The 23196-nt window shown below is 47.6% G+C and overlaps 1 protein-coding gene across 4 annotated transcripts in view; it reads left to right on the forward strand.

Moving 5' to 3' along the window:
- ATOSB (atos homolog B) overlaps positions 1-23196 on the forward strand; it is a 416415-nt gene that overhangs the window by 230845 nt on the left and 162374 nt on the right. The window contains exon 3 of one of the 4 annotated variants that reach the window (XM_085628132.1): positions 5715-5875. The exons of the other annotated variants lie outside the window; for them this stretch is intronic. The gene's annotated coding sequence lies outside the window, so the exon portion shown is untranslated. The remainder of the gene's footprint in view (positions 1-5714; positions 5876-23196) is intronic. 4 annotated transcript variants of the gene reach the window in all.

Here is a 23196-nt window from a genome sequence, read left to right on the forward strand (position 1 = left end):
TCTAGTTCCTGTGTGGCCGAGGTAGCATTTCTAGGGTCTGTCGCTCTGCAGAGAGCCTTTTGCTTTTCTCTCCCAGGTTGATCAAGGAATTCGTAGAAGTCCTTTTTAGGGCTTTTCTGTCAGTGTGTCCGCATCTGGTCAAGGGAGAGCTAAATATGGTCTTATGCCATTCAATACCTTGCTTGGCAGCATCGTTACTTGCCCTGACATTGATCTCTGCACTCTATTGAGTGGTGGCGCCAAGAGAAGTGAGTGATAGAATGACTGAGCTTTAGATTTAATTTCTTGCAGTGTTAGGTTGGAGCAGTGTGTGAATCTCACTGTTTACAAGTTGTATCATAGTTATCCTATTAAAGTGAAATTTCTAAAATCCTACACTAATGTAGTGTTCTCCGAGAATCTCGGGTCCTTGGGCTCCACCTATCCACCCTCTGCTACCACCTCTCTGACTACTCTACCCTTCTTAAGTCCTACCTAATTTTTTCCTGTCCTGAGGTTATCATCTTGGTTATCTGTACTGGTGTCTGTTGCATCCCCACTCTCAAAGACCAATTGTTTGCACCACAGTCTTCTGAAGAAATTGTCTAAAAAGGGGTGAGTTTTACAAACTGGGGGTTTCCGTTTTTTCTGGGTCTCTGGAGTTGGAAAATTGTTAGAAAGCGAAAGAAGTCTCCTCGGGACTCCAAACTTCATTTAGTAGAGCCTCCGCTATCATTCAACGATTAGTGTAGCGCACATGGCAATCCTCTGCTCCTTTCTTCCATCGAGTAGGAGAATCCTTCCCTTACAAAGTAGAAAACATTGAAAACTTTGCGAGGCAGTCCTCCAATTCTCAGAGGCCCAGATATTTGACTTGTTAACCAACTAGCATAGCAGCTAATGAAATGGTGTCAATGGGGGTTTTAAATTGAGACTTCATCTCAGGCTCGCTCGATCTTCAATATTCCTACTCGCTGATGTCATTCTGGACATTCATGGTATTATGAGGGAAATCAGGAACCTCCAGGGTGGTCCGAATGGCCGTGCGGCCGCAGGAACCCCAATGTTGAGGTGTTATAAGGCCGGGCAGGATGATTCGCCCGTATCACTAGAAGCTTTCTTTCACCCGGGACCACAAGTGACGTGATTTTTGTGCTATTTTTGCTTCCAGCTTTTCTCATCCTTGCGCTGAGAGTAGATTCGCCCCGAGCGCCTTCGCTAGGAACACGGGAAGCCAGAAGTGCATCATTGACGTACAGCTTTTGTGTTATGGTATATGTTTTCTGCATTTTACTGTATGTCACTTTGGGGATCAGATGATTCCATGCATCATTTTTATTTTTCACGGCGCACCTTTTTTTTTTTTAGAAGCTGTCTCCTGGAGCCGTCCTCTCGGAAGTTATCATATGGCTCAGAACTGCTTGCTTTAAAGTATTTACTTTTTTTTAATCATAGTGGTGGGAGTGAAAAATCACGTGATTTGCTTTAGCATTACTACATTGAAATTGGGCAAAAATTACACCAAATACAAAACTGGCATCTAGCCCTATATTTTAGTGCGAAATTATTTTTAAAAAACGCAAAATACACAATAGCTGTGAACAAAAGCCACTCCGGTTCTGGCCCTTCGTGTTGTTCCCGTACCCCCATGCTAAACTTTTGCCACAAACGCAGCATATTTACATCCCGTAGCGCAATGACCTCATTTTGGAAATGTACTGGCATGTGAATTATGCAAGATTACTTCTGGTTATGGTAATGTTAACTTTGCCCAGGCCTAAAAAAAGTATTCTCCAGGGAAAGGGGAAATATCGCAGCTGTAGCATTTGGCACCAATCTATTGGCATGGCCATGTCTAGCTGCCTCTTCAATAATAAACAGGCAGGCATTCTTTAAAGTCCATAAATTATTTTTAGTAGCAGGAGCGTAGGCCCAGTGGCATTGCTCCCTGTTCACACCTTGCAATGCTCTGCCCTGGAGCTCAGTTTCAGATTTATTCTCTATTCAGCCGTGGAGTTTCTCAAACATCATACCCTTCTTAATGGTGAATTCGCTGATGGGAACAACTTCTTCTTTGAGAAGTCTGTGATACAAAAGTCAGTTTAGGTGTGGGCGAAATGGTTCCTTCTAGCTGTGCAATTGTGTTAACTCTGTGTTACTCTTTAACGAGGAGTTATGGACAAATTCCATCAGTTGCTGCGTGGCAGATTTTTTTTCTCCTGCGGGGCTCCAGAAAATGCAAGTTGATGAACGAAGTTTGGCGTCCCCTAGTTCGATTTTTCGAACACAGGCGAAAATGGTCAGATGGCTGCCGTTCGAGAAGATTTGCTGCCTTTCGAGTAGACTTTCTACTCGAGCGGCAGAAAATCAGTTTGAATGGCTGTGCATGCATTTGTGCTGATTTTCAGCGCTGCTTGTGCTACCAGTGCTAAATTGCAGTGCGAGCTGCATATTTTCCGTCCGTTGGGATAACTCTGCTGAATCTTGCTGAGTTTTTATGCAACTCATTGGAATTCCTGTGAGAGACTCTGCGAGTTGTGAAACTCAGTTGTGAAACTCTGCGAGTCCCGCCCACTCCTTGTGAGCTGGTATCTGCTGTGAAATAAAACATGTTCATGAGTTTTCTGAATCCATGCTCAAGTATTTTTTTCAGTCTTGTTTTTCCTTTGCATTGTAGTGTTAAATGTATTCCAATATTGGGATAAACATATCTGCTAATACCAGAATGCATTAAAGATGGCACTGGTTAAGGTATTCACACATGAACCAGGAAGCTTGAAGGCTCCGCTTGCACCCGATTATTCTCGCTACCTTGTTTAAGTTCTACTAAATGAAGGGTGTCTGGCGGGATTAGGAAGGTAGTGGATATCTTCTGTTAATTCATATTCAATTAAAAAAATCATTGAAATCTAAATTTTACCCAAATCTTTTTGTTTCCTCCTTTACTCCAAAGCTCTCGTTTTCCCTGTCGATTTATTTTGGTAAATGTTCACCTGCATCCAATTCTCATCTTGTTTTAGGGCATTTATTCATCAATCCTTATGGGACAAATGACCAGTTCACATATGCAAAATATATGGAGCTTGATTGAACTCCCTAATAGTGTTGTTCTTTTTGGACACTGTTGTGGACATTTACAAATTGTGCAGCAGATGGTGGATTACCAGGTAAATTTAGGACATGTGCAGTCACACACAGCTGCGGGGGCTGCAGAAACGGGTGGTTCCAGCGGCCCCGCTGCTGTGTTCTGCCATGATCTGTGCATTGTCCTCCATCTGACGAGTTGTGCCCACTTAGGTTTGGGTTCTCTGGTACGTGTGAGTTACACAGCTTGATTTTTTTTTTCTGGCCCAGTGTCCTCTTTGTGAATTTGGTCACATTGAACGCTGTCCTGGATTTCTTTCGGTTCCAAGTACAGCAGTGATTTGGACGGAGTATTTTAATTTATATCTGCTTTTTAGGCCCTGTAGGCGAGTCATAAAAATGCGCTGACCGCTTTTAGCTTTGCGGTGTAATCTCTCCACCATGCAACGGAAATTCGAATTTAATACGTTTGTTGTTCTGCAGTGAATATAAAGGGTTATCGTTCTGTGAATCCGGTCGCCGGCCCCTTAATGGCTAGCTATACAAGTTGTCTCAAAGCAGGTGGCGAAATGGATGTTTAGGTTGACAACGCCTCCGTTAAAACATTCCATGCGGTCTATATACCAGCTACACCAAGCGATGCTGTCGCAGTGCATCATGGGAACCGGAAGTAGAGAGGTGCTTGGAAGGGGGCTGTGGAATCTTTCAAGCGCCGTGACCTGCGTCTGAATGGGGTGGGGGCGGGAGTAAAATAACACACATAGTTACTTTGTATTGGCCTGACAGAACACCCACCCATATATGAAGCTATGGTTTCATCTTTGATGAGCCTGAACTGTACGAGAAGTTGTGTTCCTTTTTTTATGTTCCCAATACAAGCAAGGTATGCCAAAGGATTTTATATTTTCTGCCTCCTGATTCTGCAATTGAAAAAGGGTGTTTTATTTTGTGTTTTGCTTTGGTGAGGGCAACTGCGTTGATATTAATAAGTCATGTCCCTGTTTGCCTGCTGATGAAGCCCACATTGTAACTTCTGATGGGGACAGGGTCTCTTTGGTTTGAAAAATTCCCGTTTGATTATCTGTCTGTCTGTCTGTCTGTCTGTCTGTCTGTCTGTCTGTCTGTCTGTCTGTCTGTCTGTCTGTCTGTCTATCTATCTATCTATCTATCTATCTATCTATCTATCTATCTATCTATCTATCCTTGTGTGGAAACAAAAGTGATGGCTGGTATATACACAGAGTGGGCGAGTGGACCAGAGTAGGTTAGCAAGCCTGGCCCCTTCACAGAATGGGTTCTCAGGCCTGTTCCCTCCAGAGTAAGAAAGCAATTGTTACCTTCCGCGTGGGCCAGCGGGCCTGTTTCCCTCACAGAGTGGGCCAGCGGGCCTGTTTCCCTCACAGAGTGGGCCAGCGGGCCTGTTTCCCTCACAGAGTGGGCCAGCGGGCCTGTTTCCCTCACACAGTGGGCCAGCGGGCCTGTTTCCCTCACAGAGTGGGCCAGCGGGCCTGTTTCCCTCACACAGTGGGCTTGTTTCCCTCACAGAGTGGGCCAGTCACAGAGTGGGCCAGCGGGCCTGTTCCCCCACAGAGTGGGCCAGCGGGCTTGTTCTCTCCAGAGTGAGAAAGCAGTTGTTGCCTTCCAAGTGGGCCAGTTCCCCTCACAGAGTGGGCCAGCGGGCCAGTTCCCCTCACAGAGTGGGCCAGCGGGCCTGTTCCCCTCACAGAGTAGTCCAGTGGGCTATGCACGTTACTGAGTGGGTTAGCAGGCTTGTTCTCATTAGCTAGTGGTCCCATTCCCTTGATATGGTTATGCAAGATACAGCCATATCTTCGTATGGCAGAATACAAAGGGGAAGTTGGATGAAAATACAGAAGAATGACCAGTACATGAAAACCTCTTCTATTAAAGACATTTTAGTATAGTGTCATTGTTAACTACGACAATATCTAGACCTACCTTGTGTTGTAGAACATTTTATCACATTGTGGCCATACACACCAGTCGTGTAACGTGGTCCCACTGCAAATTGGGTGAGAATCCCCTAAAATCTCACTTACATGGTCGGATCACAGATGCGTAAAGTATTCACCGAAATCCAGTGCCTTTCTAAGGGTGGTCGTCCCTCCATTCCAAATGTGCTGCAGGACTGCCAACATCACCATGGCTGGAGGAGGCACTCGTGGAAGATGTGGGGGTGCCAACTGCACCATATGGACCTCATGGGCACCCCTTCACCTTAATAGATTCAGAGCTCCTCTGCACCAGAAAAACCGTGAGAAGTCCACAGCAGAGGCTACAAAGGGTCTGTGATGGACCCAGAAATGTACTCTTAACTTTATCAGACTCATAAGTGTGTTGTAGCAGTGCCTGAGTTCAGTTTCACTGGTGTTGCGCCTCCCAGATTTTTGGACCCTGAATGTTTTCTGCAGCTCCTACTGGGGCCCTGGCATCAGTCACAGTTAAGGAAAGAAGAGAAGGAGCAACAGCCTCCACCAAGGGACTTGCAGGCGGGGTGTAGGCAATGTAGCCGTAAGCATCTGGAGTGTAAGAGGGCTGTGTCTCACGAGAGTGGGCGGCAGGTTGGGTACAGTGCCTACCACCGGGTCCATCTTGCTCTACTCATGTGCCGCTCTTCTTCCTACCCCCAGCTCTTGCGGCTGTCTCTGAGATGCCGGCCCTGGTATGTGGATGCCCTCCTTCTGGACTGGCACGTGGCAGTGTGGTGCACGGGGGATGGTGGTTGGGCGGATGCTGATCTCGGCTGGATTCTCATGGACCTCCGTCAGACCCAAATGATGCCCGGGAAGAGGTGAGTCGTCCGTCCTCTGGGAAAGAGGACCTGCTTGCGCCTGACTTTGGGAAGTTTTGATGTCTTGCCAATTACAGTGATGGACCCTCGGGTAGATGTGGAGTCACAGTTCATTGTGGTCTCAAAAAGTGACTGTTTCGGACAAATATCCTCTTCGTCCATGTCATTGTCAAAGCATCCAAAACAGAACTGGTCATTGATTCAGAGGCCGAACACTGCAGTTCATTTGCAGAGTTTGCTTTCTATGTCCACCCAGGTGTTTAGTAGAATAAACATTGTAGTCTTTCTATTCTTCTCTTATCCCTCTCTCTGCCTCTTGTCTCTCTCGGTCTCTCTCTCTCTCTCTCTCTCTCTCTCTCTCTCCCTCTCCCTCTCATGGCTGGTTCCTCTACTTCTTCAATAGTGAGGACTGTTTAACACCTTCCTGTTCATTGTGTTTTCAATTTCCCCGTCCCCTTGGTTGCTTTAGGGTCTCTCCCTCATGTTGACGCTGTGACAGGCTTCCTACCTCCTCTGAGGGTTTAGGGCGTGACATGTTTTCTCTCTCATGTTGACGCTCTGACAGACTCCCTCCCTCCCTAGGGTGACCAACTGGCATTGGTGCAAATTCAGGACGGAGAGTGTAAAAATTCAGGACAAAGGGTCAAAATTCAGGACACAAATTCAGGACAGGAGGACAAAATTCAGGACAAAACTTCAGGACAATAGGTACGTTTTATAGACACATCAGAGGAGGTCACGCAATAGTATATAAGTAAGTCCAGCCATATCCAAACATATTCAACCATTTGCAAACCCATCATGTATCCTTCCATCTATCATTTCACTCATCCATCCCTTCAACCATTCTTTCACTCATCGATCCATTATCCATCCATCCACCCTTTCACCCTATCCATCTCTACACTCATCCATCCACTCTTCTACCCATCCATCCATTCACTCATCCATCCAGCCATTTACCCTTTCATCCATCCAGCCATCCTTTCACTTACTCATCCATCCACCCAGTCACTCATCCTTCCACCCATCCACCCTTTCAGTCATCCATCCATCCTCCCTTTCTCTCTCATCAACCCTTTCACTTAGCCATCCTTCCTTCCATTCATCCACCCACCCATCCATCTACTCATCCACTCATGAATCCATCCATTGACCCCATCACTCATCCATCCTTTCTCTCATCCATCTATCCTTTCCCTCCTTCACTCATCTATTCATCCTTTTGTCCATCTACCCTTCTTTTCACTCACTCATCCACCCTTACATCCACCCTTTCACTCATCCGTCCATCCATTCACCCTTGCACTTATCAATTCATCAATCCATCCATCCATCATTTCACTCATCCATCCATCCACCCACTCACTCACTCATCATCCACCTTTTCACTCATCCATCCTTTCACTCATCCATCCACCCTTGTGCCCATCCAGCTACCCTTCCACCCATACATCCAGCTATTTACCTTTTCTCACATCCATCCTTCCACTCACTCATCAATCCATCCATCCTCTCATTATCCATCTATTCAATCATCCATTCACCCTTTCACTAATTCATCCAGCCATCCACCCATCCCTTCACTTACTCACTCGCCCACCTTTTCATATTAATTTTGAGCTGAGCCTTTTTGAGAAGAACTTCACCCTCGCTGCAAGAGCCATTCCAGGACTGGAACAGAAGCCACCCAGGGCGGAGACAGGATCCACCACAGGGGGGATAGGATCCATCACAGGCGGGGGGGGACAGGAGCCACCACATGGGGGGGACAGGAGCCATCACTGGTGGGGGGGGGCAGGAGCCATCACAGGAGGGGGAACAGGATCCACCAGGGTGGGCACAGGGGCTCTTTTTTCCAAAATGTTAGTTTTGCCATCCCCCACTGTGATGTACAGTACTTAAAGGAGATACTCCAAAAGAACTGATTTAACTGATTGTCCTCCATACTTTGTTAATGAGTGTGGGTGCGATTGTCCCGTTTCTTTATTTTATTACATTATTGACTGCACGTTTGAAGAACCGAGGTTTGCTTACAATCTAGTGACAGTAGTTAAGCTCTGTGAAGAGAACCATGTGCTGCCTCGGTGTAATCAGGGTCGGTTCTAGGATGTTTGGGGCCCTGGGCAGAAAGGGAATGTGTGAGGGTGCCTCTAAATTGCAGAGACAAGAGGGATTCAGGGCTGTTTGCATCTGAATAGATGCCCCTGCGCCTGAAGCTGCAGCCCCTCCCTCTCAGTCACCTTCAAGCACCTCTTAGCAGCTAATCAAGGGCTGACGGTGTGAGGGTAGAGATCCCGCTGTGCCTCTCCAATGCTGCTGGGTATCTGAACTTTGGGACTGCATTGGAGCCAAGCAGTGAGGTGGGTGGAAACAACGAGACATCGGCTTTAGGGTGGTGCGACCGGTGCCCGGTTAAAATTACGGACAAATGGCGTCCGTTAAAGAATCCTTCACGGACAACGGACAGACGGCCGAAATTACGGACTGTCCGTGAAATTTACGGACGGTTGGTCACCCTATCCCTCCCGCCTTCCTCTGAGGCTTTAGGGTGTGACATGTTCTCTCTCATGTTGACGCTCTGACAGACTCCATCCGTCCTCTGAGGCTTTAGGGTGTGACATGTTCTCTCTCTCATGTTGACGCTGTGACAGACTCCCTCCCTCCCGCCTTCCTCTGAGGCTTTAGGGTGGGACATGTTCTCTCTCATGTTGACGCTCTGACAGACTCCCTGCCTCCCTCCCTCCTCTGAGGCTTTAGGGTGTGACATGTTCTCTCTCTCATGTTGACGCTGTGACAGACTCCCTTATTTTTGAGCCCAAGGAGGCTTCTGTGTTTATAGACTGAGCTACTCCAGCGCCTGGATATCCTCACGGGTTACAAGTAGCGCTGTACAGATCTACTGATTGAGTGACTGTTCATCGGCTGCATAGGCTGAGTCCATCGCTGTGTGGCTGTGTCCCTTCCCCCTCTTTACGGGGTCTGATAGTTTGTACCGCTCTCCTGTGTCCGTAGGCATACTCTCTCTCCCTGTGCTCTATATTCCTTCTTGGCACCCTCTTCCCTGACTTTCTCGGCTCCAGCGAGCCCTTTCCCTCTTTGTTTCTGGCCCTTCTCATGCACCTGCCTACCTGGTCTTCCTGCACCCTGAGAGGTCCCCCTCTTTCCAGTTACTTGTCCTCATTGGCTCGCCCCGTTATTGGTGCAAAGCTACGGAGCGGCACGAGTAGAAACTCCTCAAAGCTGTTAAATCTGAGCTTGGAGTGCTCTTCGCGCCCACACATTCACCCATCATGTCTGCCATCCCCACCCATGCTCTGGTTTCTGCCCAGTGCTGCGGTTCGCACCCTGCTTCTCCCACCGTCACAGATTCCTTACGCAGGCTTACAAAGATATTGTAAGAGTTTGAAATATTTGCATTGCTTTTACAAATCTTGAAGATTATACAGAGATTGCCTATACAAATAAAAAAAAGTTTTCTCTATGCATTGTAAAAAATCTAGTGTGTCTCTTTGTGAATATCCCTCTTTCTAAAGATGCTAATCTGATTAGTTTATTCGCCCGGTCGTTTGTTAGTGTAACTGTCTCCTTTTCATTCAGACTGGATTAATTTCTTGACTCTAATTATGGCTTTCTGCTTCCACAACTTCGTTACAGACTCTTGAGACATTGCACTGGTTATGTAGTTGCACAGAACCCTCATTTCTGGATGTTCATATTCAACTCAGCAATTTAACTCCTCCTCTCAGCTCCTTTCCCGAAAGTGAAAGATTCTAGGGGCAGGTTCACTGTCCAAGCTGCTGTTGCACCGCGCGATTCAGCCAGTCTCGCCTCGGTGCAGACCTGCAAGCCCTTTGCAATGGCAGATAGAGCAGTCTCAGTTCTTGTCTGCAGACCAGGGGACTAGGTCTTGCATCACTGTGGTGGCGCACAGGACTTGCCCCGGGTAGAGTCCAGCTCTCCTGTATGCGATCCATGTCACAGCTCACCCTGATCGGGCCGGTGCATCGCCTCCTCTCTAGAGCAGTCTCAGTTCTTGTCTGCAGACCAGGGGACTAGGTCTTGCATCACTGTGGTGGCGCACAGGACTTGCCCCGGGTAGAGTCCAGCTCTCCTGTATGCGATCCATGTCACAGCTCACCCTGATCGGGCCGGTGCATCGCCTCCTCTCTAGAGCAGTCTCAGTGCTTGTCTGCAGACCAGGGGACTAGGTCTTGCATCACTGTGGTGGCGCACAGGACTTGACCCGGGTAGAGTCCAGCTCTCCTGTATGCGATCCATGTCAGCTCACCCTGATCGGACCGGGGCATCGCCTCCTCTCTTCCAGTTCCATGCTGTCCAAGTGCTCGTTGAGAGGAGGTGATCACCTGCTCCGTGAGCAAGCAGAGTCTTGGGGTCCGACGAAGTGCAGGAGGCGAGGCCCCCTCAGTCACATACTTGCATAAGCACAATCACCTCCAAGCACGTCTTTCAGACTAATCAGCCATGCCAGTAATGGGGCACCGGGACACTAGAGGTCTCAGAATCTCCGGACACCCCAAGAGAAGATCAGGGTTTGTCTCGTGAACCCTGCCAGGGCTAGCTTTGGAAGGGATAACATCTTCCTTGATGGCGTCATCCTACCACATTGACCAAGAACTCTTATCTCTTGTGACACATAGGATGGAAATGTGCCAGTCTGGTAGAAGATAATGATGTTGACATCCTGCCCAGCACTGGGACGCCTCTGTGGCACGAGGTCAATCATTATACCTCCCCTCCCCCAGACTTGGGTCACAGTGAGTTTTTGGTTATCCTTGCGTAACTTTTATTATCCTGGAACTTCAACTCTGCATCCAGAAATATCAACAGTGGTCATTTCATGTGCTCGCATGTATGGCTTATATCTTTCGACTAAGATTTAATTTAAAAAGTTAGATGATACTTTGTTTGTAAGTGAATTTATTTGCTTCATAGTGATGTTTTTTTCTTCAGGGAGCACTCCTCAAAATGTAGATGCTGCATTATGCACAGATCCTTTGTGGTAGCAGGTCTTTCTTGAAAATGACAACTGGAAAATGTGTAATTTTAGCAAAAAACATAGCATGCAGGGCAGTGCTTCAAACCTGTTGTCTGTGAACTGCCCAAAATCCACCTTGATGCCCTCAAAGATCCATCGGGCAATTCTGGACCCCAGCCAGGTGAAGGCCTTCCCTGCTTCCGAGAGGATATCGGCCAGACGGTGCACCACTCTTAGAGTAAGAGTGTGGTGGTTTCATTGGCCTCCTGTGCTGGAAATGCTGTACATTGGGGTGGCCGCCAGGCTAGGCGTCTGACAAGGTGTACAGCTTAGAGGTGGTCCTTCGGCCAAGCCAACCTTTTGGTGATGTGCCCATTCCAGAAAATGGTGACTGGGTAGATCACTTCACGCTCAGATAATACAGCGCATAAATAGAAACAAAAGAGTGGGTGCTCCAGGGTGAAGGAAAGACATCAAAGTTTCTTCAAGGAGGACAAAGTCCATACAAAGAAAGGTTAGTCCCCGAGCACTCCGGCTAAAAAAAAAAAAAGTTCTACTCTTGTGTGAAAGGTTTTTTTAAGTGTTCTTTATTCACGAACAACAATCATCATATCCTATGTTGTAATTTTCACCACAAACTAGCCAACGTGTTTCGTCACTGGATAATTCTATTTAAACTGATTTCCTAATGGACAGAAAAGTAACAACCACAAGAACATTACGATGCAAACAATATTTCAAAATTTTGAATAACCTCCACCAAATTACCAGAGGCCTCAGAAGGTGGTGCACAGAAGTGTATATATTGAGAGAGGAAATGTAAATTGTACATATCGAAGTTAACAGAGTAGTAAATTCATACTAATAATAGAGACAAGATGTCCAAACAGAATAGAAAATAAGATAAAGTACAGAGCGTGTTATAGCACAGATGTGACATATCAGAGCTGTTGGTACCCACATAACAAGCCCTAAGTAAGAAAACACCTTAAGTGAAAACATTAGAGGAAGAGAAGGGGCCTAAAATGTAAACCAAGTTAGTGGTATGGTGTTGACAGAGGTGACACATAGCTCAAATAAGAGCTCATCTGAGAACAAATGTATTATTCAAATCACTAACCTCTAGTTTCAATCTTACTTCATTCCTTAGACACTGAAAATTGACAAGAACCTATAGGGAGTAATATCTATCAATATAATCAACATAATCATGCAGTGGCTGTACCATGGTCAGGGCAAACAAAATCTGATCATACAAGTGTTCACGGGACCTTTAACCGACAAGCCCCTTAACACCAAGTGAAAGCACCATCCGATTCAACAACCCTACTTAGTCGAAGTAACCAGTCAGTCCATAAATTTATTAAATATGTAAAGCCTGAAGAGGAGAGAAAAGTGTAAAATCTCCAAAAACGAATAATAGTTTCTTCAATAAATAAACTATATACTTGTGGTGTAACGCGAGCCAAAGCCTGTAATTAACATGGAACAAGAAAATAATATTTAACCACTGCGTTGAAAATATTAAATATCATGTGTGGTAATAAGTTGACCGGATTATATAATACTAAAATTAGCACTCGTAGTAAAATATTGAAAAATTATTTATATTGACCTAATATCAAATTGAATTATATTGAATCTGGAAAAGTAAACAGACCCGTAACTAATCAAGTTTAGACCCAGAATGGGAAGAGCCTCTGCTCCAGGACTACGTAAAGTTTAGTTCATTCTTCCAAGCGGGTAAATCTTACCGCTCCGAAAAGTATGAATGAAGAACAATCAAAGCAAAAACTTACCGAATGGGAGAGTACTCCACAACTCTGTAACTCCAGTAAAGTTCTGTGGCGTTGTAAATCGGTGTCATATAGAACCATATAAGATACCACCCTAAGAAAGGGGACTAGTCTGCTTGCACAAGAAGCCATCTTAGAAGTACACTTTCCCAAGACACCTTAACGACTTCAGGAATACTAGCGTGCATATTAAAAGATCTAAACAACGAAAATCAAAGGAGAGTCACTATCATTATCATCAACAATGAAACTGTATTGCATTTAATAAGAGGAGGATATTGCAAGATATATCTGTCTCTGTCCCCAAGTCTCATGGCAGTCATTTTAAAAATCTACGTAACTGGGTCAATTGTACAGCACTAGACGGTAAATATCCTTAAACTCTCAAAAGTAACAATATCAGAACCAAAAATAAAATCGGTCATAACTGTCGCTATTAATTGTGGAAATTAATATGAAAATAAAAGCTAAAAAAAGAAAGGGACTTTGCAATTCTCTAAAGTGTTCAGAAATTCTGTCATGCAAAGGTCTGAAAGTACTACCAACACCTATATCATGACATTTCCAAATTAAAACATATATCACAAAATTAGTACTGCAATGAATGTTGCTTTTAATCTCATAGGTATGGCTACTGTTATAGCAAAATGATGTCGCTTTATCTTACGCAAGCCTACTAACAGCAGAGTGCCCACATTTATGAAAGCCTTTTGTTATAGAAGACCACCAAGGCACAATATTTGTTGGTCCAGGACAACTAGGAGTGCTAATATTTCTTAATGTACGTCCTTTATGGTTGGCAATACTAGAGTGAGAAGTAATAGGATTTCTAGCAATAGCATCTTCCATTAAAGATACCAGTGTTGGTTGAGAATCTTGCTAGGTTTACTGGTTTCCAAGCCATAACATGTAATGAGTCTTATTGTATCTTCTGTATCCGACTAGCTCCTTCTAGCATCTCTTGATGTGTCACTCCTGTTCAATTTGCTTCCTTTGCTCCAGCAGTCGCATCACGGTCTGTCTATCATAGCCTCTTTCCATAGATCTCTGTTCAATATCATTAATATTGTGTAAATATTCTCTGTCTATGCCACAGTTCCTTCTGGCACACACCGTTTCTCTAAATCGAATCGCTTTTAAGGTGTGCGCTAGATGCATGAAACTATGAGTTGCATGAAGTGGATTTTCTATACGTCCAGCTCTGAAGTGTCATAATGGTAACATACAATTCTACATCAAAAACAGATACTCTCCTAACTGTAGTTTAAAGTAAAACTCGTATTGAAGGAATTTGAAATCAAATATGCTACAAATTAAAATAAGTAATTAAGAGGTCCAATCGAATTAATCAAAATGTTGAGTAAAAATGTTGTATATATTCATTCCATTTTGCACCACCCGGGCTCCAGACATGCCTCTCCTCAGACCAACCCATAAATAGGTTTGTGTACCAGGGGGCAAATCTGGAGCCTGGGGGCAGTATCATTGTATATAAAATATTATTTTTAAGTATCAACCGAATCATATGTCAAATGATACTTTTATTTTTGTAAAGTTCAGTGGGTCTTCTGTTTAAATATTCCACTGCCTGTATTCCAAAGTCATGTATAATATTGGTATACAATATACAACATCAAAGGTGGCCCCTATCACTGCTTCTTCCCAAGTGATGTCACATAAAAGATTAAGGCCATGTTTGGTGTCCCTAATGGCGGATGGCAGATGTGATGCGTGTGGCCATAAACAACCCTCTCCCCCCGTGTTTGGATATCTTGGTTTGATCCTTAGTCTGGATTTACAACTCGGTTAACTTTGATATGTAGAACTTGCAGTTCCTCTCTCAATATATCCACTTCTGTGCACTACTTTTTGAGGCCACTGGAAATTTGGTGGAGGTTATTAAAAAATGTGTAATATTGGTTGGATCGTAATGTGACGAAACACGTGTTGGCTAGTTTATGGCGACAATTACAACATAGGATATGATGATTGTGGTTCGTCAGTAAAAACACAAGAAGACCTTTTACACACGAGTGGGACTTTTTTCAGGCAAAGTGTTTGGGATCCATCTTTCTTTGTGCCCATTCCACTTGCTCTTCTTTTGGTTACTTGTGGCCAAAAGCAACTCGGGTGAGGGGGAGTTGGCCGTGGGAGGGGATAGGGGAGCGCAGGAGGTCTGGGGTGGGTGCTGATTGGCTGGGTAGGGAGGGGGGGTGAGTTTTTTTTTTTGGGGGGGGGAGAAGAGAGCTTTGTGTGACAGATCAAATTCATCCCTGTACATAAACATGTTAAAGCTTGAGGCCTTCTTCGCAGTATTGTAATCCTTGCAACCACTGTTCTGAGCCAGAGCGGTCATGGTGCATGCAGACAACACTTCGCTCCATGTCAGAAGCCAGAGAGGATACCTCACTCTTTGCCAGCTACCAGTAAAGCTTTGGTAATTGGGTGCTCACGTGTGGCGTGTTTCTACCGGTCTCCCGTATTGCTGGGGTTAGGTATGCACAACACCAAAGCAGACCCCCTGATCAGTGCTGTTTATTCTCCAGGGAGATCCACCAGGAAGTGATTGACTCCATCTTTCAGGCTTCAGACTCCTTTGCCGCCAACCACAATTCCAGGTGCAGTTAGTTTGCATCCTGAATCATTAGAGGGCCTGAGACCTAGGAGCGTGGCCTGATGTTGGATTGGAGGCGGTGGGAATGTTTCTGATCGCCTGTTTTCCACTTCCTTATATTTAGACACCACTGTAGAAGATCTGAGACGGCTCATGATGTCATCCTAGTGGCCTCACCAAGCTTAGCTCTCGATTTTGCTCCATTTGCGTTAAAGGGACCTAATCTACCTTCCCCATAGTGATTTCCTGCCTATTGTGGTACGGGAGACGGTTGCATCCCTCTCTACCATCACTCACTTTGAGGCGCTTGTAGTTCAAGGACATAGTCTTGGCCTATCCATTAAGAAGAGCAAACGCTTCGTCCAAGATCCAAAGGCGCTGGCGTCTGCCATTAGGCCCTATCAAAAGAGATCAGTTGGCTTTGTTTTTCTGAAAATGCAGGCATTGTATATTCCCGGTTGTCTTGTTAAGTCAGGTGTGGAGATTGGCGCCTGCCAAACCTGCCTCGCAGCTGTAGGGGCCTATCAAAATAGAGAGGGGTACTCCTGCGCTGCCAGCGACGCCAGCAAGGCTCCTCAAGGCCCTATCTACATGGTTCCTGTGAGCAGGCTACAGCTTAGTGGAGGCTTCGGTGTGGTTCTAGCTAAACTGGTGCATAACCCTTTTGAGCGGTGGCCTCATCGGCCATGAAGCACCTCTCATGGTGCTTTCTTAGTGGCCGCGACATCAGCCAAGCATAAAAGTTACAAGGACTTTGTGCCTCAGGAAAATCCTTTGCATGGTCCTGTGGACTCAATCTTGCTTTTTTCCAAAGTTTCTTTGAGTTCCATTTTAAAGAAGAAAGATCCTTGTGGCTGTGTTTTTGCATCTTTAGGTCTCCTGCGCGAAGGAGATCCAATGCAGCCCGGACGTTTGTCACGCCTTGTGTTTGATCTTGGAAGGACATGGCTCTGCGTTCTACCTCTTGAGTGTTTGGGTCTTTGAGGGCAATGGTGCTGTCCAGATGACTGCTGGTGCCAGACAGAACACACCCTCTGTTACTTCACTGCGAACTGTAGAAGACTGCACCTGATGCCGGAGAACGGAGCACCAGGGCTGCGGCTGCTTCGGTTTCATCTTCCAGACATGCACCTGTGATGGGCATCTGGGCGTCCCACATCACGCCCTGGGGACGTCCTGCTGGAGCCAGCCATGCTTGTGGCATGCATTTGCCTCCGTCTAAGGTGCAGGCTGTATTTTTCTCAGCCTCACACAGATTGAGAATGGGAAAGAAGCGGGCTGTTAGAGTAGGGTAAAGTTGTCTTTATGGCGTCTTGTTTGCTCGTCGCCCACGAGCTGATCCTCGTATGCGCGCTCTAATCGCGACGTTTCAGCTGCCGATCACAGCTTACACTCAGACCTGCCAGTTAATAGGACGGTGCACAGTGCCCCCCGATATCGACTCCTTTCACATGGCCACCCATTGAGGAGCTGATATCACAGGGGGGTTTCAAGCTCATCTGGGGGGAGGGGCTTCTCACAGCTGATATCCATTGAGGTTGCGGGGGTCCACAAGCCCCCCAGAAAATGGGCAGCAGCTTCTGAGGCTTTTGTTACCTACTGAACCCCCTTCCCCTACAGGAGGGTAGCGTGTTTCTGTCTGTGACAGGGCTCAGCAGGAAGCCACACCCATCTCCATGGCCCCGCCCCCTCAGGAGCCCCTCTTTGGATAGTAAGATACTAAAGGGCGCAAGGCTCTGCCCCTCCAAGGTCCCTCTACCACTTTTCACTGGTGAGAATTCTTTTCATAGCTGGCAAGCCCAGACACTGACTGACCGGTTTTCGTGTTTTTTCTTCAAGACTGTGACTGACACACATGCACAGGGGAGGAAGCTGTAGCGGTCTAGTTGATACCGCGTCACGCAGACGTGACGCCGGCACGGCACGTTGACGCCGGATGCGCGCGCAGAGCTAGCGCGGAGGCGGGGAGAGTGAGCGCGCTGCAGCGAGGGCACAGAGGGTTGGCCGGCGCTCCTCGGAGTAACTGCTTGTGTGATATCCCAATAAACACAGCGGAAAGAATCACACGTGTCTCGAGTGTTTTATGTGACAACTTTACAGTGGCGACGAGGTCGGGACGAAAACCGGACCGACGGGAAGCACAGCAGAGGGCAACACCCCACGTGGCCCCGTGAGTCGAAGGAAGACACGTTACCAGGCCACCAGGCCCGAACAGAACACCGCACAGGCCGCCTGGAGCGGGGAGGGAGCCACGGGACACGCCCTAGCCGACCGCGCTGGTCGAACCAAAGCACAGAGCAACCGAGGAGCGTGGCAGAGCCACGGAACAGCACCCGAACGACATACAGGCTGCAGGGACGACACCGTCCACAACAGCCACAAGCATACGAGCCGCCTTCGCATGTAATCAGGCACAGAGAGCGCTGCACTGGCTACCAAAGAGGAAGAAGAGGGGTCCAGTGACAAGAGCCCCCAGAGGATCAAGCACACAAGAAACAACGATAACACCCCAGGTAGCCCCCCGAGCAAAGCTATTGACGGAACGAGCACCAAGGAAGCAAAGATGAGCTCCCCTGCAGGGTATGCGATTGCACCGGTGCAATTCCTAACGAAACCTGGTGAACCAATGATGAAATGGGAAGATTGGAAGGAATATATAGACAATTTTATAGGGGTCTTGGAGGACGAGAACGAAGAAAAATTCACCCCTCAGAGGAAAAAACGCATCCTACTACTAAACCTAGGGCCAGAAGGACTGAGGATATACAAGAGCCTGGTACCCACGAAGAGAGAAGACACAGACGACGATGTATATGCGCACGCGGTGGAAGACCTAGATGAGCGATACCGCCCCACCGTATGTGTCTCAGTAGATAGATACAATTTTCAGCAAAGGAAACAAAAAGTGGGGGAGTCCATCGAAGAGTACGTAGCAGCATTAAGGAAGCTAGCAGCCCCGTGCAGGTATGCACTGTGGGAAGACGAATTCATAAAGGACCAGGTGATCATGCACACCACCAGTGCAAATGTGCAAGACAAGCTGTGGGCGAGCGGGGACACCACACTCAAAGAAGTAATGGTCATAGTGAAGAGGGCCGAACTCTCAAAGAGGTGCGCCGATGCTACCAGGAAAGAGACGGTCACCCCAACCATGGTGAACAGGATACAAGAGGGAGACCACCGCAGGGACCAGAAACCCAAACCACCCATAGCCAAAGGGACCAGCAGATGGCAAGGGAAGCAAGCGGACAGCGAGAATAAGAAAACATGCTACAGGTGCGGAAGTTGGTCCCACGAAGCCCACGACAGACGGTGCCCGGCTTTCAGAGCAAAATGCATGCACTGCGGTATAATGGGACACTACGAGAAGGTGTGTCGGAAGAAACGGCAGAAAGGAGTGGTGAAATATATGGACCAAAGCACAGAAGATCAGGAAGAAGCCACGGAGGAAGAGGTGGTCACTGTCCTGTGTATATACGATCAGGTACTGAGCGTGGACGCCAAGAGATCCACCAAACCGGTCCTAGAGATGTCCATGGGCGGCATAACAATTTCGGTCGTGGCAGACACCGGATCCCCATTCACCATCATACAGAGAGCAGTGTGGGTAGATCAATTCCAAAATGAGTTGGGCCCTGGCCTGGAGAAACTGGACATACGACCGGTAACATATAATGGGGATCGCATTCCCATGCTAGGCTTCCGACGTCTACTGTTTGAGTTCAGAGGTCGATCAGCATGGTGCAAACTGTATGTGGCCGAGAAAGGACCCTCCGTCCTGGGATGGTTAGACCAGGGCGACCTGGGCATAAAACTCGACCCTGGGGGGAAGGAACAGATCCTGCTCACAGACCAGGAGGAATGGCCGGACATGGATCGATGGAAAAAGAACTACCCAAAGGTGTTCGGGGGCGCAGTAGGAAAAATGGAGAAATTCCAACACAAAATAGTACTTAAGGAAGGAGCCACACCAGTAGCACATAAAGTGAGGAATGTGCCCATTGCAGTGAGGGAAGCTGTCCAGACAGAACTTCAAGATCTGGAGAAGAAGGGCATCATAGAACCCATAACCTGTGCTGAATGGCTGGCGCCTTTGGTGGTCGTGATGAAACCCAACGGGAAGGTCAGACTCTGTGTGGACTTGAGGGAACTCAACAAGAACATAGTGGTGGAGAAATTTCCCCTTCCCAAGATAGAGGAAATGCTGGCGAGAACCAGAGGAGTCCAGTGGTACTCCACAATCGACCTCACGTCAGCCTACCACCAGGTAGCGCTACACCCGGACAGCAAAAGTCTCACATCGTTCATTACCCCGTTTGGGTGCTACAGGTTTTGTCGCATGCCGTTCGGACTGGCCTCAGCGGCGGCTGTCTTCCAAAAGATGATGCACCAACTGTTCAGAGACTGCAAAGACGTACAGTACTTCCAGGACGATATACTAGTGATGGGCAGAGATAGAAGGGACCATGACCGGACACTAGATAAGGTACTACGGACGCTGGAAGCCAAAGGCCTCACGGCGGAATGGTCGAAATGCCGTTTGGGACTACAGTCAGTGACCTATTTAGGCCACGAAATAGGGCAACAGGGGATCACACCCAAGAGGGAGAACGTGAAAGCCATTGTTGAAGCACCGCCACCCAAGAACAAGGAGGAGGTTAGATCATTCCTGGGGATGGCGGAGTACTACAGCAAGTTTGTGGTACAATTCGCATCCAAAACCTACAACTTGAGGAGGCTGACCAGAGAAAGCACGGTGTTCCAATGGACACCGGAGGCCCAAGCGGAATTTGAAGTCATTAAGAAGGGGATCCTGGAAGCAATACCACTCAAGGGGTACGACCCACAAGGCGCCACCATACTCATCACGGACGCCAGCGACAAGGGGTTAGGTGCTGTACTTATGCAAGACCGAGGTAGTGGGGACATGGAGACAATAAGTTTCGCCTCCAGAGCACTGACGGAGACAGAAGGCAAGTACAGCGTCATTGAGAAAGAGATGTTGGCGGTAGTGTGGGCCATGACGAGGTTCCGCCAGTTCCTATGGGGTACCCGATTCCTGCTCAAAACGGACCACAAGCCGTTGGTGAAGGTTTTAACATCTTGCGGACACGCCAGCGCCACGCCCAGGATATCGAAGATGTCCCTAAAATTGTTGGAATTCAGATACGACGTGGAGTACATCCCTGGCAACAAGAACCGAGTGGCGGACTACCTGAGCCGAGCGGCGGCCATGGAGCCGGGAGAAGAAGACCCAGCGGATAGAGGAGAGATGGTGGCTCTCATAGAGGACCAAGAGAAGATCATCAGCATACAAGAGTGGACGGAAGCTTATGAAGAAGATGCTGACCTGAGGGAGGCAAAAGTGCACATCACCCAAGGGTGGCCTGATAAGAAAAAGGTGAAACCCAACCTCAAACCCTTCTATGAGGTGAGAGAAGAACTGACGGTGGGAGACGAGGGCATATTCATTTACCGGGGAGAGAGAGTAATCCCCCCGACGAACCTCATCAACAGGTTGCTGGACTTATTGCATGTCGGCCATCTGGGGATAGGGAAACTCAAGGCCAGATCGAAACAGAACTACTGGTGGCCAGGCATGGACATGAGAGCAGAGAGACACGTCAGAGAGTGTCCCCAATGCCAAGGGGCCGACAAAACGTTGAGGCCCTTACGCCCAGCACTGGGGAAATTCGACACTCCCTCAAACCCCTGGGAAGAGTTGTCGATAGATATTTTAGGACCGGTGCTGGATGACCAGAGCGTACAGAAATATGTGTGTGTTCTCATCGACCGTTATTCCAAATGGCCAGAGATAAAAGTGAGTGAATCCATGGACACGGAGAACATCCTGGAGTTCTTATCGGAGACATTCACCCGCGAGGGAATTCCCAAGTCCATCTTAAGTGATAATGGGCCCCAGTTCAAATCAGAGAAATGGAATCAGTTCATGGAGAGAAATGGCATCTTGGTAAAGCACACGGCCATTTACCACCCAGCAGGGAACGGTCTAGTGGAACGATTTAACAGGGTGGTGATGGGAGCCATACAAGCGGCCATCACCTGTAACAAAGACTGGAAGAAGGCGGTGGAGAATATGGTATGGGCCTACCGAATAACGCCCACGAGTACGGGGTTCAGCCCGTTTCAAATATTGAGAGGGCGGGAACCCTTCACGCACGACAACAGAATCTGGAAGGAGAAGGTAGTGACCAGTGAATGGTCTCCGGCGGTCGTAAGAGCAAATCTGGAGAGGGCACAAGCCATCTACACCAATAATTACAACAAGAGGAGGAGTGTGAAGGACACTCGGTTAGTGAGAGGAGAATGGGTGAGAGTAAAATTGGCTACCCTACAAAGGAAAGGAGACAGCAAGTACAGCAAGCCCATGCAGGTCAAGGAAGTGTACGATAGAGCGGCCCTGCTCAGCGATGGGAATGTGTGGTCGCAGGACCGCATGGCTCGGTGCAACAAGATATTGAGATGGGAGCAGTGGGAACCGGAAGGTGAAAGCACGAAAGACGTGGAGGAAGGGAACAAGGCGAGGGGAAGTGAAGAAAGGGAAGAAGCGGAAGCTGGAGAGGAGCAAGTAGGAGATCAAAGGGGTGAGACACCAGAGGCAGATATGGACAGACCGAGAGGTAACATGAACAGTGGAGGAGAGATGAATGTAGGAGCAGAACGTGAAGAAACACAGAGCCAAGTGACTCGAGAGTGCAGTGGTAAGGTGACCAGGAGCGGTAGACAAGTTGTAAGGCCCTCCAGGTTCCACGACTTTGAACTGGACTGCGAATTGTAAGTGATTGAACTTTGGGTTGGAAAAAAGGGGAGATATGTAGCGGTCTAGTTGATACCGCGTCACGCAGACGTGACGCCGGCACGGCACGTTGACGCCGGATGCGCGCGCAGAGCTAGCGCGGAGGCGGGGAGAGTGAGCGCGCTGCAGCGAGGGCACAGAGGGTTGGCCGGCGCTCCTCGGAGTAACTGCTTGTGTGATATCCCAATAAACACAGCGGAAAGAATCACACGTGTCTCGAGTGTTTTATGTGACAACTTTACAGAAGCCAGCTGGTGGTGACTCACTGATGTCTTCAGAGAGAAAACCCTGAATTAACTGCTTTGAAGCCGTTTCTAGCCTTGCTGCTTGACGGACAAAAAGAGCATACATAAGGAGCAAAGAGGACACAGAGATGCGAGAGTCTAGCATGTTGCTTCAGCTTTTACAAATAACAACAGGTCTTGAAAAGTTTCAGCCTTCCCTGAATGCATTTCGATTATTATATATTTGTGAATGGTGCAAAACATGCCCTATTTTGTGTATTTGTTTTTCATGTATATTTCTTTCTGTCACACCATCAAAAATGCATCTGTCGGGGTCCCCGATTTAAAGTACTGATTCAGTGGGGGGGTCACAGAAGTCAAAAGGCTGGGGGCCGCTGCTCGAGGCCATCAAAGGCTCGCTGTCGAGTGCTGTTCCTGACGCGCACCGGCCCCCACGCCCTTTGCACACTCTCTAACCCTTCTCTTATCACCCCGTTTCTATTTTGTTGAATCCACTTTATGTTTTTAACTGAACGGATTTTCACTTTTCTGCGTATGGTTTTTACCTACTCACTGAACTCTCCTGTTTTTCTAACTCCACTGGGCTCGTCAGTTAACCCTTGACAGGCATTCTTGCTTGTTTGACGCCTTGGTTTCCTCTCTTGCCCCACCTTCTCCCGTGCCCTGTCTTTCAGACTTTTGCATCCTCTTTTCTCACCTGTTACTGCCAGTCACTTGTTCCATGTCATGTGTTTCTAGGCCACGCAAGAGTTTCCTTAACTTTGCGTGTTCTCGGCCTCCTAAAGAGATCTTTTGCTGTGGTTCTAGCTTGACTTTGTTCTTGATTTGGGCAGCTCCGCGCCAGTTTGGC

This window comes from Triturus cristatus, chromosome 2_1, assembly GCF_964204655.1.
Source record: "Triturus cristatus chromosome 2_1, aTriCri1.1, whole genome shotgun sequence".
Taxonomy (NCBI): domain Eukaryota; kingdom Metazoa; phylum Chordata; class Amphibia; order Caudata; family Salamandridae; genus Triturus; species Triturus cristatus.